This window comes from Eschrichtius robustus, chromosome 11, assembly GCF_028021215.1.
Source record: "Eschrichtius robustus isolate mEscRob2 chromosome 11, mEscRob2.pri, whole genome shotgun sequence".
Taxonomy (NCBI): domain Eukaryota; kingdom Metazoa; phylum Chordata; class Mammalia; order Artiodactyla; family Eschrichtiidae; genus Eschrichtius; species Eschrichtius robustus.
In genome coordinates, this window is record NC_090834.1 from 52,640,318 (window position 1) to 52,655,673 (window position 15,356).

General features: G+C 41.1%; 1 protein-coding gene across 2 annotated transcripts in view; it reads left to right on the plus strand.

Moving 5' to 3' along the window:
• RAB30 (RAB30, member RAS oncogene family) overlaps nt 1–15,356 on the plus strand; it is an 81,731-nt gene that overhangs the window by 37,720 nt on the left and 28,655 nt on the right. The window contains exon 2 of one of the 2 annotated variants that reach the window (XM_068554795.1): nt 7,659–7,709. The exons of the other annotated variant lie outside the window; for it this stretch is intronic. The gene's annotated coding sequence lies outside the window, so the exon portion shown is untranslated. The remainder of the gene's footprint in view (nt 1–7,658; nt 7,710–15,356) is intronic. 2 annotated transcript variants of the gene reach the window in all.

Consider the following 15,356-nt stretch of genomic DNA (forward strand, 5'->3'; position numbering starts at 1 on the left):
GAAATGTCCAGAATAGGCAAATCCATAGAGACAGAAAATAGATTAGTAGTTGCCTGAGGCTGGAGAGTGGGATGACTGCTAATGGTTATAGGGTTTTCTTTGCGGTGATGAAAATTTCTAAAATCGATTGTGGTGATGGTTGTACAACTCTGAATATACTAAACACCGCTGAATTGTACACTTTAAAAAACTGAATTGAGTATGTAAGTTACATGTTAATAAAGCTTAATATTTTAGCTTAATAAACCACCCCAGTGGTGATGGTTATACAACTGTGAATATACTAAACACCATTAAATTGTACACTTTTTAAAAGGGTGAATTGTGAGTTATATCTTAATAAAACTCTCAAAAAAAAAAAGCTTTCAGTGGTGTGATGAATTGGGAGATTGGGATTGACATATATACACTAATATGTATAAAATGGATAACTAATAAGAACCTGCTGTATTAAAAAAAAAAGCTTTCAAGAAACTGAACGTAGGATGGAGATCATTATCTCTGGGCCTCCCTGTAGCTTGATCTGGGTGGGCTGTTTGCTGGGAGCCCCTAGGACAGTATCTTCAGGTTTTCCCTTGGTTCTGTTCACCTGGGAGGACTCTTCCATCCTCCTAGCAGAGTGTGGTCCACTTGACAACGTTCTGGCAGTCAAGAGGAGAGGGCATATGAAAACCTGTTACATTTCACCTTCAGTAGACACAGCGCCCTGTCTTTTTCTGTTCACCTTCAACTGTGCTGGGTATTCCTGGGCCAGAGACACTCTTACTTTTTATTATGGGAAATTTCAAAGATTTACAAAAGTTGAGAGGATAGTGCAATAATCCCCTATGTTCCTATTACCCAGGTTCACAAATGATCGCTTCATGAACATTTTCCTTTCATCTGTATCCCCCATCCCCTTCCTCAGATTATTTTAAAGCACATACTAGACGTTTCTGTTTTATGCTTTCTAGAGACTAAGCCTCCAGAATTTTGTCAGTTGGTGGGGGTGGGAGGTGGAGGTGGTGTTTAGGGCTCTAACTTCTTTTCAGGCAGCTTTAATTTTTTAATTTATTTTTATTTATTTATTTATGGCTGCGTTGGGTCTTCGTTTCTGTGTGAGGGCTTTCTCTAGTTGTGGCAAGTGGGGGCCACACTTCATTGCGGTGCGCGGGCCTCTCACTATCGCGGCCTCTACTTCTTGCGGAGCACAGACTCCAGACGCGCAGGCTCAGTAGTTGTGGCTCACGGACCTAGTTGCTCCGCGGCATGTGGGATCTTCCCAGACCAGGGCTCGAACCCGTGTCCCCTGCATTAGCAGGCAGATTCTCAACCACTGCGCCACCAGGGAAGCCCCAGGCAGCTTTAACTGTGGTCTCTATTTTAGCATCCTATACGCCTGCTCTAGGGATACCTGGTACCGCCAGTCCTGGGCCTGGTAAAGATTCTGTGGTTGAAATCAGCCAAATTCTCAGCTTTCCTTGCATCTGGTTTAGGATTCAGATTTCTTGAGTCTGCTAAGTCTGTTAACTACTTATTCATCTGTTTCCCAGGCTTCCCAAATTTGACACCATCATCTTCTCTCCTGTCTCCCTGGCCTGAACGGTTTTGTTATTAAGAAAAAAAGCAGGGGTCGGTGAAATTAGATGCATCTGTTCAGTGTGCCCCCTTCTCAGGAAGATTGGCTGCTTTTTTTTTTTTTCTCAGTTTTGCTATGTCCATCCCTATTCTACTCAAACCTAGAACCCTCTTTTATTTATTTACAGATGATTGCTTTATTTGCCTGGAAAACTCCTTTCCGATCTTCTGAGAGCTAAGAGGAATGTCCTTGTTTTAACACGCCTCTCTTCTGACCTTATGCCCAGGCAAAGTTAAGGAGTCCCTGCATTTATGCCTTGCTGGCATTTTGTCCTCACCTCTGATTCTAGCACTGTTTGCCTGAGCTCCGCGTGCTGCATTGAAGTTGGTTTTTACCTATCCTCCCTGTTGGTCTGGGAAGCAGGACTTGTGACTAGGACTATATCTTGTTTTTCTCTGTACCATGAGCACAGTGCCTTGCTCCCAGTAAGCATTTGTTAACCCCCAGACTGGGTAATTGAGCACCAATGCTTCCAGGGTGGGGACGGGCAAGCAGACAATGCCCCTTTTCTTCTTGCCTCTCACAGGTCATGACTGTTTGATAAATATTAAGGAGCAAAACATGCCTTGTCGGCTTGTTGTTACACAACATTGTTCCCTTTGCTTTCAAGTCTGGTGTTTTTTTACCCAGTCAGCAAGTTGGAGAGGGTGGGAGGGCGGCTGTAAGGGTGTAAACATCCTACCAAAGAAGGAATGGACTCACTCAGAAGAGGGGTCGTTTTCCCTCCCTTGATTGAAAGGCTTGTAGTCTACACTCTCCCTCTCACTAGAGAAGGGAGGGAATTCATTCTGTCTCAGCCACTCACTCAGCTCTGCAGGGTCTTCTTCCTTTTGGACATGATGCCAGGAGAATTTTTTAAATTGCTGATTATGTTGTTAAAGATATATGGTGTTAAGATATTATTTTGGAGAGGTCCTGTTAAAATGCAAATATATAACTTTGAAAGGGTAACATTTAACTTGTTTCTTAAGGTATGATCCTCAAGATGCTATAAATATCTCCCAGGGGGGATAGAAATGGAGAACTAGTGGCCAAACAAATATGGGATGCTACATTTTTTTTATTTTTTGCCTGTGTTGGGTCTTCGTTTCTGCGCGAGGGCTTTCTCCAGTTGCGGAGACCCGGGGCCACTCATCATCGCGGTGCACGGGCCTCTCACTGTCGCGGCCTCTCTTGTTGCGGAGCACAGGCTCCAGACTCGCAGGCTCAGTAGTTGGGGCTCACGGGCCTAGTTGCTCCGCGGCATGTGGGATCTTCCCAGACCAGGGCTCGAACCCGTGTCCCCTGCATTGGCAGGCAGACTCCCAACCACTGCACCACCAGGGAAGCCCGGGATGCTACATTAAACAAAGTTAAATAGGGTCCCTTCAAGACCTCCCAGAGCCTTGCTACTGTGTATTGTGAATCTCCTAGAGGGGTATGCAGTAGGCAGCGTTTCCTAAGTTTATTTTGCTTTTCATCTGAGGAGCAAGAGCATTTTAGTAACGCGTTTTGTGGAACACATATAACTCTAGAAACAGCCCCTCAACTTAAGTTTATCCTTTGAGGTCCACTTGAAATGCCACTTCCTCTAAAGCCTTCCCATCTTCCCCTAGAGATATATAAACTTTTCCTTCTTTGAATTGCCCGGGCTTCATTTGTCTAATTGTCTCCCTACCTCTTCTCTACCCCCTAGTAGGTCATAAATTCCTTGTACATGTTGTATCCATTTCACTGCATCTGGGACATTGTCTTACACAGAGGTACTCAAGAGATGGTTGCAGTACTGCTTTAGTGCCTTAACTGAGTCATCCTCAGAGTTCAAAGGGCACCGTCAGGAGTAGGAACCAGGGATATGGATCAAGGAGAGGGCTCACAGCGAAGGCACAGGGCCAGTGTAAGAGCCTGGGCATGAAGGACAGAAAAAGAGAAAAATCTGGAGATGCGGAGAATATAAATCAAATGTACTGAAGGCCAGTTGTGTGCCTGACACCCTGCAGTAAACTTTGAATATTTAAACTTAATCCTGACCTTTCAAGTAGGTGAAATTCTTTCTGTTTCCTAGATGCAGAAATGGAACATCAAAAAAGGTGAAGCAGAAGTCAGTGCCTGTGCTGGGGATACAAAGATGAATAAAGCCCAGTCCTTTTCCCCAAGGAACCCTTGTTTTAAAGAGTAGGTGGGCCTGTAAATAATTATAAACAGTGGGGTAACTACAGAGATTAAGCTGTGGTCAGGGTCATATGGGAGAACCAAATGGGAAGGAGAACCTAACCTGTGTATGTGGGGAAAGGGTGGAAGCTGACAAATCCAGGAAGGCTCCCAGGAAGAGAGCGATGCCTGAGCAAGGGGGGTTAAGAGTGCAGGGACAGGGCTTCCCTGGTGGCACAGTGGTTGAGAATCTGCCTGCCAATGCAGGGGACACGGGTTCGAGCCCTGGTCTGGGAAGATCCCACATGCCGCGGAGCAACTAGGCCCGTGAGCCACAATTACTGAGCCTGCGCGTCTGGAGCCTGTGCTCCACAACAAGAGAGGCCACGATAGTGAGAGGCCCACGCACCGCGATGAAGAGTGGCCCCCGCTTGCTGCAACTAGAGAAAGCCCTCGCACAGAAACGAAGACCCAACACAGCCAAAAATAAATAAATAAATAAATAATTTTTTAAAAAAAAGAAAAACTCTTAAAAAAAAAAAAAAAAAAAAAAGAGTGCAGGGACAGCAGGGACCAAAAAAACCAAAAGCATGGGGGTGAGAAATATCATGAGGAATTCATTGTTACTGGAGTACGGGATGTGAGGTAGGTGAGAAATAAGGCTGGAGAAGTTGATAGGATGTAATAAACAGGTTGAAGGGTTTGGGACTTGATTTTGAAAACCATGGGAAGCCATCATAGGGTTTTTAGCAGAAGAGTGGGCTGTCCAGCACATTTTGGATACCTACCCAGGTGCTGGGTAGTAGGTAGTAGTATTCCTGTTTTCCAGGTGGGGGAACTGAGGCTCAGAAAGTGACTTGCCCAAGATCACTCAGTGTATTAGAGGTGGAACAGAGCCACAATTTCAACTCAAATCTGGATCTTTCCTCTCAAAGTAACAGTGGCCAACAATTGCATTGAATTTCCTACTGAAAAGTACTCTCGTTCTGATATTTGACTCAGAGAATAGTTTTAAGGCTTAATGTGATCAAGGAGTTCGAGTCTTTTGAGTGTGAGCCACCCATTCTCCTTGCTTGGACCTTGCAGTAAACCTTTCTCTGTTCCCCTCCCCACAAAAAAGCAAAAACAAAAAAAAAGGCTTAATGTGAGCAAGAGCTAAATTTACATGGTACTAGTACTTTGTGCTATAAAGTTTCAGAGAGGGAGAAATCAGGGAGGACGTCATGGGGGAGATGGCATGTATGTTGCCCTGAAGGAAGAAGTAAACTGGAACAGATAGTGAGAAACCAGGTGAGAGAAAGATGGGGCTGAAGGGGTGGTGCTGTGCCCATGTGGTAGAGCAGGAGAGGGCATGGGAAACAGATGACAAGAGGCCACTTCCTGGCACAGCCATAGTCACTTGCTTCCTGAGGTCACTATGTAAATAGGAAAGAAACAAAACGATCATATAATGATTTCCGTCTTCACTTTGCTGAATATAAATACACAACTAACCTTCTAAAAGTATTTTTAACTACCTTATTACAGCCACTAGAGAGTTTATTCCCTGCAGTGTTCCCCCTTACTCTGCTCTGTGATTTATCTCAGTGTCCCCTTCCCCTCCTCAAACCCACTCTTTACATTAAAGGGCAATGTTGGAGGGTTCTGCCACTAGTAGGACTACAGCTAGATGTGCACACATGAATGACATTTGAGTGAAAATGCAATAATAGAATTCTGTATGATGAACAGAGCTTGGTTACATACAAGAAGCGGTGTGTTTGTGTTAGCTCTCCCAGGTTCTCTTAAGATCCCTTCTAACTCTGTTCTGATTATTTTCAGAGCCTGGAGTTGCGATCTTTTGCAAATGCTACTCTATTAGATTACAGTCATTGGTGTGGTGGAAAAAGGATGCATGTATGAGTCAAAACAGACCTGGATTAGTATCCCATCTCCCTGCCTACCATTTCTTTTGCCTTGGGCACATTATTAACTGTGTTAAGACCAAGTCTTGTAGATCCTTGAACTTCTAATTATGCACCCTCTCTCTGCCATCATGAAATTTACCCTCATCACAGGATAATTCTCAATAGCAAATAAGCATTCTCTAGTATTTCTTACCTGAAAACAATCCCCCCCCCCAAAAAAAAATCCAAAATGTTTTCTAATTTTGTCTCTCAAATGTTACAAAATAAATTCATTATTTAATTTAAAGCTCTGTTGACCTTATACCACCCCCTCTAGCTATCTTCTAGTTTCTTTGTTCCCTTTCTCAGTAAAACTTAAAAGTTGTCCGTTGTTTTGACGTTGACTGCTTCCCCTGACTCTAATCTCTTCTCATCATTCCACAGGGACTATTCCTGTCTGTGTCTGCCAGTGACCTTGATGTTGCCAAGTCGAAGGCCACTGCTTTGTTTTAGTCGTACTTATTCTCTCAGCAGCATGTGACAAAGCAGATCTCTATTTTCTTTGACACTCTACTTTCCTGGGTCTCTTCCTACCACTCTGGACTCTCCTTAAGTCTCCTTCTCTCCTCAGCCTCTAAATGGAGATGTGCCCCATGTTCTGAAATGGCCCCCTTCTCTTCTCTATTTATTCACCCTCCACAGATGTCCTCTTCTAATCCAATGGCTTTCCCTAACATCCATTTGCTAATGACCCTCAAATCTGTAGCTTCATCCTCAAACTTTTTCTGGAACTCCAGATTTATGTCCAGGTAGATCTCTAAGAGACATTGCAAATTTAACGTGGCTGGAAGAGAACTCTTGATTTAGTCTCTACACTAAACTTGTTCTTGTTTCAATCTTCCCCACCTCAGTAAGTGGTGCTAGTATTCCCCCCAAGTGCTCAAGCCAAAATATCTAGGCATTACTTTTGATTTCTTTCTTTCTTCACCATCATCATCCAATCCTTCAGCAAGTTCTGTCTTCTCTATCTTCAGAAACATTCCCAAATTTATCTCCTTCCCTCCATCTTCATTACCAGCACCCTAGTCCAAGCCACATCATCTCTCACCTAGACTACTTGCAGTAACCTCCTAACTAGTTGCCCTGCTTCAACTGGTATCTATACCGCAATACCCTCCATTGCAGGGACCAGAGAAATCTTTGAAAAATGTTAATTGGTTTATGTCACATTCCTAACCACCCCTCTCCCTCCAGGTGGCCTCCTGTTGCACTCAGAATGAAATCTAAACTCCTTGTCCTGGCTGACCAAGCTCTCTGTGACCTGCCCCATGTCAATCTCAGCCCTTTTCTCCTTGACCATGCACCCAGCCTCATTGTTCTATTTTTGGCTCCTTGCACATGCCAAGTCCATTCTTGTTTTAGTGCACTTTGCATAGTTATTCCTTCAGCCTAAAATGCTCTTCCAGTCTTCATGTGCTTGTCTTTTTCTTATTCAAATCTCATCTTAAATAGAGCTGCCTCAGAGAGGCCTTCTCTGACAACTCACTCTAAAATTGCTGTCTGGGTACACTCTGTCCCTTCCTTTTACTTTTATTCTCGATTAGCGCTTGCTACTATCTGGTATTTTTCTTGTTTATTTATGTATGTGCTCATTTCCGCATTCATTCATTGCTCTCTTTTCTGCCCAGCTAGAATGTACACTCTATGAAGGTGTGTGGCGGGGGAACTTGTCTGCCTGTTCATCACTGTATCCTCTGCTCCTGGGTCAGTGACTTGCACATAGTACGTGCTCACTACAAGTGTATGGAATGAGTGAATATGTTTATCTCATCTGTAGAACGCAGAGGCTAATACTTATGTCTCAGAGTTGTTGAGGACTTGCGTTATCAAATTTGATAATGAGTCTAAAGTGAATGGTTCTGTGTCTGGCACCTTCTGCTTCATAAATAGAAACTATATTATTTTTAAAGTATCTAGCTCATTACAGACATTGAGCAAAGATTAATTCTCTCTTTTTCTTGCAGTCTGGGTCCCCTGCAATATTTTATATTGAAATAACCTGCACTCTGAACAAGGTAAAAAATACTTCCCATTCAGCTTTTTTTTTTTCCCTAAAGAAGAGGTTTAAAAAGTGCTGTTCAATGACTAGTCAACATCAGTTACTTTAGAACCATTATTAATGTCACTTCTCCCTCCCCCTCCTCCAATACACACAGAGACACTTCATTATAACAAGGTTTGGCTTTCCCCTGGGAAATTATCATTTTCTTTTCTTTGGTTATATGATCTTTGCCAATTAACTCTTCTTAGGATCAAAGTGTTTTGGGGTTTGCTTTCCTCTTCCTGGTGTTTAGGTTCTCTGAAAAGTATTCCTAGCTTTTGCATGTTCTGATCAATATTTTTTTTGCATTTATTTAATAAATACTTATTCGGGATCTACTGAGTGCCAGGCAATGGGGATACAGATAGGAATTCATAAGGGCCTCTGTCCTTAAGGTCTAGTGGGGGAAGCAGGATACCTAAACCAATGAGGATAATGAAGTATCTATGAAGAGAGTCTCCATAGAACACAGTGGAGATGTAAAGGAGAGAGCGGCTAATTCACATGGGGGGAGGCGAGGAAGGTTCCAGAGCTATGTGGTTGCTTGCCAGCAACAAGGAGAGAATGGCCCCATGTGAGTAAAGTTGTGGATGAACCTGCCTTGGGGGCCACACTCTGGGAGCTGGGCATGGCTATGTGATCATTGTGGTGATGGTAACTCAAAGGTCACGAGAAATGAAGCCAGAGATATGAGCAGGGGCTGGGTCATGGGTGGCTCTGTATGCCCTGCTAGGGAATTTGAACTTTCTCCAACAGTGACAATAATAAGAGCAACAGCTAAGATTTATTGGGTCCTTCCTGTATGCCAGGCTCTCTTCTTCGTGCTTTGTTGTATTAATTCTTTTCAGCCATCCAGTAACCCTCTGAGGTGGGTACAGTTATTATCCCTATTTACAGATAAAGAAATGTAGGCACCAAGAGGATAGGGAACTTGCCCAAGGTCACCCATCTCATGAAGGGCAGAGGCAGGACTCAGACTCAGGCAGTTTGGCTCCTACATTCGCCCTCTTCACCAGGGTCCTGTCCTTCCTCTCACAGAAGGCTTGTGTAGGCAGCCGGGAGCCCTGAGGAGACTGAAGTGTGGGAATGACATGGTCAGATTAGTTCTTTGGAAATGCAGTGGAGTTGCATTGCATCTTGTCCAGGGGTTAGTGTCTAAAAGCCTCTAAAGCAAAGAATGCAGCGTGACATTTTTCCTTGAAGTGGGGAGTATCTGAGTGAGGTTTGCTATGTTAGCGGTGGCATCTCATGTCTCAATCAGCCCAGCAGCTTTCCCTCAACCTTGCAACAGAAGGCAGAGGCTTTGCTAGATACGCATGTAAGAGATGAATAGTCAGTTTGTATTGAGTAGTCAGTTTGTATTGAGGGGCCCTGTTTTTTTTTTTTTTTTAACATCTGTATTGGAGTATAATTGCTTTACAATGGTGTGTTAGTTTCTGCTTTATAACAAAGTGAATCAGCTATACATATACATATATCCCCATATCTCCTCCCTCTTGCGTCTCCCTCCCACCCTCCCTATCCCACCCCTCTAGGTGGTCACAAAGCACCGAGCTGATTTCCCTATGCTGTGCGGCTGCTTCCCACTAGCTATCTGTTTTACATTTGGTAATGTATATATGTCCATGCCACTCTCTCACTTCATCCCAGCTTACCCTTCCCCCTCCCCGTGTCCTCAAGTCCATTCTCTATGTCTGCGTCTTTATTCCTGTCCTGCCCCTAGGTTCATCAGAACCATTTTTTTTTTTTTAGATTCCATATATATGTGTGAGCATGCGGTATTTGTTTTTCTCTTTCTGACTTACTTCACTCTGTATGACAGACTCTAGGTCCATCCACCTCACTACAAATAACTCAATTTTGTTTCTTTTTATGGCTGAGTAATATTCCATTGTATATATGTGCTACATCTTCTTTATCCATTCATCTGTCGATGGACACTTAGGTTGCTTCCATGTCCTGGCTATTGTAAATACTGCTGCAATGAACATTGTGGTACATGTCTTTTTTTTTTTTTTTTTTTTAATCTTACAATTAAAAACTCTATTTTACCATGAATTTGTTTGAACTATGGATCAAATTTTACTGAGTATGTATAGATTGAGCCATTTCTAGAATTTTTTTTTGAATTTTATTTATTTATTTTATACAGCAGGTTCTTGTTACTTACCTATTTTATACATATTAGTGTATATACATCAATCCCAATCTCCCAATTCATACCACCCACCCACCCCAACCCCGCTTTCCCCCCTTGGTGTCCATACGTTTGTTCTCTCCATCTGTCTCTTTTTTCTGCCTTGCAAACCAGTTCATCTATGTCATTTTTGTAGATTCCATATATATGCGTTAATATACGATATTTGTTTTTCTCTTTCTGACTTACTTCACTCTGTATAACAGTTTCTAGGTCCATCCAAATCTCTACAAATGACCCAATTTTGTTCCTTTTTATGGCTGAGTAATATTCCATTGTGTATAGGTACCACATCTTCTTTATCCATTTGTCTGTCGATGGGCATTTAGGTTGCTTCTATGACCTGGCTATTGTAAATAGTGCTGCAATGAACATTGGGGTGCATGTATCTTTTTGAATTACGGTTTTCTCAGGGTATATGCCAGTAGTGGGATTGCTGGGTCATATGGTAGTTCTACTTTTAGTTTTCTAAGGAACCTCCACACTGTTCTCCATAGTGGCTGTATCAATTTACATTCTCACCAACAGTGCAAGAGGGTTCCCTTTTCTCCACACCCTCTCCAGCATTTATTGTTTGTAGTTTTTTTGATGATGGCCATCCTGACTGGTGTGAGGTGATACCTCATTGTAGTTTTGATTTGCATTTCTCTTAATGATTAGTGATGCTGAGCATCCTTTCATGTGTCTGTTGGCAATCTGTATGTCTTCTTTGGAGAAATGTCTATTTAGGTCTTCCACCCATTTTTGGATTGGGTTGTTTGTTTTTTTGGTATTGAGCTGCATGAGCGGCTTGTATATTTTGGAGATTAATCCTTTATCAGTTGTTTGAAAAGCCCCAAAGTGTCACACTCCTGCAGAAACCGAGCCCCTCTGTGGGGACAGCATACTCAGCCTCCCCTCACTCTCTCCAGGGACCACATTCAATGGGCAGCAGAGCGCAGGCATTGCTTACATAGTGATTTTCCCTGTTGCTGTTTCTCTCCCTGGAGGGGTCCATGCTGGCGTGGATATCGGTAGATATCAAGGAGGTTAACTATTCTGGATCAGCTGACCAACTGGATTTGATCCCTTCAAGCTTTTTCTGATCTGAAAACTTAGTCTGTTGTTATATCTATTATCTTTTCCAAGTCTGAGAAAATTCCTTCTAATTTCCAGCGATGTCACCTTTAGTAGCACAGCACTCTCCATGCTCCCCACTTATGGTTACTGATACTGGCCTGCAAGTCTTCCGCAGGTGTTAGGAACTTTGATCATTCCATCTGTTCTGTCACAGTGGTGCGATATTGCTGTTTTTTGCTTACAGTCAGACATTGTATGAGGTCATTTCTCTTGATAGTATTTCAAAAAACCCATCGCTGTATGTTCCTACAGGTCTTATGTTACGTTCTCTGGTTTTTAAAAATTGAAATGATTTTGTGACTACTTTAAAGAAAATGTTGTCATGATTACAGTGATCGAAACCAAAGCAAACCATCTAGTGCATAGGAAAAAGAGACAGGGAAGAACACATCAAAATGCTGGCAGTGATTGTGTTCCTTTTGGTAATTCATTTTCCCTTTTTCTACGTTTTCTACGTTTTAAAAAAATGTGTCTGTGGTACATGCAAAATGTTAAAAACTTGTTTAAAAAGCTGGTGTGGGGGGGGAATGAAACTTAAAAAACGAAAAGCTCCCTGTGATCTCATAATCCAAACACAGTATATGTTCTTGCTTTTGAAATGCCCTTGTTCACATACATGCTTATTTTTTATAGCTGCAGTTCTGACAAATGCAGCTTTGTATATTCTTTTAATTTTACAGCCTATTTTCAACATTATTTCGTATTTCTACATAGTTTTCATAACTGGCATGTGTAATGGCTGCCCTGCATTCCATGGTGTTGATGTTCCATACAGAACTATCCCGAGTTGGACATTTGGATTGTTTCCAGTTCTTTTAGATAAGATGTAATGAGAATTTTTGATCATGTTGCTTTATTGAGTTTGTTCAGTTCTTTTCTTAAAGCAAATTCCCAGTAGTGAGCTCTTGGCGTGGAAGGTTTGAACTCTTTTATGGCTTTTGGTCTGTACCATGGAAGATGCTGCTTTCTAGAAGAGCCAGTTGAATGTGGATGGTCACTAGTTGGGTTTGTGTGTACCTGTCTCCTGTTTCACTCACCAGTATTGAGTCTGTGTATTTTAATAAAGTGTATTGTTTCTAAATGAGCCATGTTTATTGATGAAAATTTAGAAAAGATATAAATATATAAAGAAGAAAATAATCTATAATCCCACCACCCAGACTAAGCATTTTTAAAATGTATTTTCTAACTGAAAGCATTTCCACTAAGGTCAGGAACAAGACAAGGATGTCCACTCTCACCACTCTTATTCAACATTGTTTTGGAAGTCCTAGCCACGGCAATCAGAGAAGAAAAAGAAATAAAAGGAATACAAATTGGAAAAGAAGAAATAAAACTGTCACTGTTTGCAGATGATATGATAGTATACATAGAAAATCCCAAAGATGCCATCAGAAAACTACTAGAACTAATCAATGAATTAGGTAAGTTTGCAGGATACAAAATGCACAGAAATCTCTGGCATTCCTATACACTAACAACAAAAAATCAGAAAGAGAAATTTAGGAAACAATCCCATTTACCATTGCAACAAAAAGAATAAAATACCTAGGAATAGACCTGCCTAAGGAGGTGAAAGACTTGTACTCAGAAAGCTATAAAACACTGATTAAAGAAATTAAAGATGACATAAACACATGAAGAAATATACCATGTTCTTGGATTGGAAGAATCAATATTGAAAATGACTGTACTACCCCAAAGCAATCTACAGATTCAGTGCAATCCCTATCAAACTACCAATGGCATTCTTCACAGAATTAAAACAAAAAATTTTACAATTCATATGGAAACACAAAAGACCCCAAATAGCCAAAGAAATCTTGAGAAAGAAAAACAGAGCTGGAGGAATCAGGCTTCCCGACTTCAAACTATACTACAAAGCTACAGTAATCAAGACAGTATGGTCCTGGCACAAAAACAGAAATATACATTAATGGTACAGGATAGAAAACCCAGAGATAAACCACACATATATAGTCATCTGATTTACAACAAAGGAGGTAAGAATGTACGATGGAGAAAAGACAGCCTCTTCAATAAGTGGTGCTGGGAAAACTGGACAGCTACGTGTAAAAGAATGAAATTAGAACACTACCTAACACCATACACAAAAATAAATACCAAATGGATAAAAGACCTAAATGTAAGACCAGACACTGTAAAACTCTTAGAGGAAAACATAGGAAAAACACTCTTTGACATAAACCACAGCAAGATCTTTTTTGACCCACCTCCTAGAGTAATGAAAATAAAAACAAAAATAAACAAATGGGACCTAATTAAACTTAAAAGCTTTTGCACAGCAAAGGAAACCATAAACAAGATGAAAAGACAACCCTCAGAATGGGAGAAAATATTTGCAAATGAAACAATGGACAAAGGATTAATCTCCAAAATATACAAACACCTCATGGGGCACAATATCAAAAAAACAAACAACCCAATTAAGAAATGGGCAGAAGACCTAAATAGACATTTCACCAAAGAAGACATACAGATGGCCAAGAGGCACATGAAAAGATGCTCAACATCACTAACTATTAGAGAAATGCAAATCAAAACTAAAATGAGGTATTACCTCATATGGGTCAGAATGGCCATTATCAAAAAATCTAGAAACAATAAATGCTGGAGATCAATGGAACAGGATAGAAAGCCCAGAGATAAACCCACGCACATATGGTCACTTTATTTTTGATAAAGGAGGCAAGAATATACAATGGAGAAAAGACAGCCTCTTCAATAAGTGGTGCTGGGAAAACTGGACAGCTACGTGTAAAAGAATGAAATTAGGACACTCCCTAACACCATACACAAAAATAAACTCAAAATGGATTAAAGACCTAAGTGTAAGGCCAGACACTATCAAACTCTTAGAGGAAAACATAGGCAGAACACTCTATGGCATAAATCACAGCAAGATCCTTTTTTGACCCACCTCCTAGAGAAATGGAAATAAAAACAAAAATAAACAAATGGGACCTAATGAAACTTAAAAGCTGTTGCACAGCAAAGGAAACCATAAACAAGATGAAAAGATAACCCTCAGAATGGGAGAAAATACTTGCAAACGAAGCAACTGACAAAGAATTAATTTCCAAAATTTACAAGCAGCTCATGCAGCTCAATATCAAAAAAACAAACAACCCAATCCAAAAATGGGTGGAAGACCTAAATAGACATTTCTCCAAAGTTATACAGATTGCCAACAAACACATGAAAGAATGTTCAACATCGTTAATCATTAGAGAAATGCAAATCAAAACTACAATGAGATATCACCTCACACCAGTCAGAATGGCCATCATCAAAAAATCTACAAACAATAAATGCTGGAGAGGGTGTGGAGAAAAGGTAACACTCTTGCACTGTTGGTGGGAATGTAAATTGATACAGCCACTATGGAGAACAGTATGGAGGTTCCTTAAAAAACTAAAAATAGAACTACCATATGACCCAGTAATCCCACTACTGGGCATATACCCATAGAAAACCATAATTCAAAAAGAGTGATGTACCACAGTGTTCACTGCAGCTCTATTTACAATAGCCAGGACATGGAAGCAACCTAAGTGTCCATCAACAGATGAATGGATAAAGAAGATGTGGCACATATATACAATGGAATATTACTCAGCCATAAAAAGAAACAAAATTGAGTTATTTGTAGTGAGGTGGGTGGACCTAGAGTCTGTCATACAGAGTGAAGTAAGTCAGAAAGAGAAAAACAAATACTGTATGCTAACACATATATATGGAATCTAAAAAAAAAAAAAAAAAAAGTCATGAAGAACCTAGGGGCAGGACGGGAATAAAGAGGCAGACCTACTAGAGAATGGACTTGAGGACACGGGGAGGGGGAAGGGTAAGCTGGGAAGAAGTGAGAGAGTGGTATGTACATATATACACTACCAAATGTAAAACAGATAGCTAGTGGGAAGCAACTGCATAGCACAGGGAGATCATCTCAGTGCTTTGTGACCACCTAGAGGGGTGGAATAGGGAGGGTGGGAGGGAGGGAGATGCAAGAGGGAGGAGATATGGGGATATATGTATATGTATAGCTGATTTACTTTGTTATGAAGCAGAAACTAACACAGCACTGTAAAGCAATTATACTCCAATAAAGATGTTAAAAAAAAAAATCACCTGAGTACAAAAAAAAAAAAAAATGCTGGAAAGGGTGTGGTGAAAAGGGAACCCTCCTGCTTGTTGGTGGGAATGTAAATTAATACAACCACTATGGAGAACAGTATGGAGGTTCCTTAAAAAACTAAAAATAGAACTACAATATGACCCAGC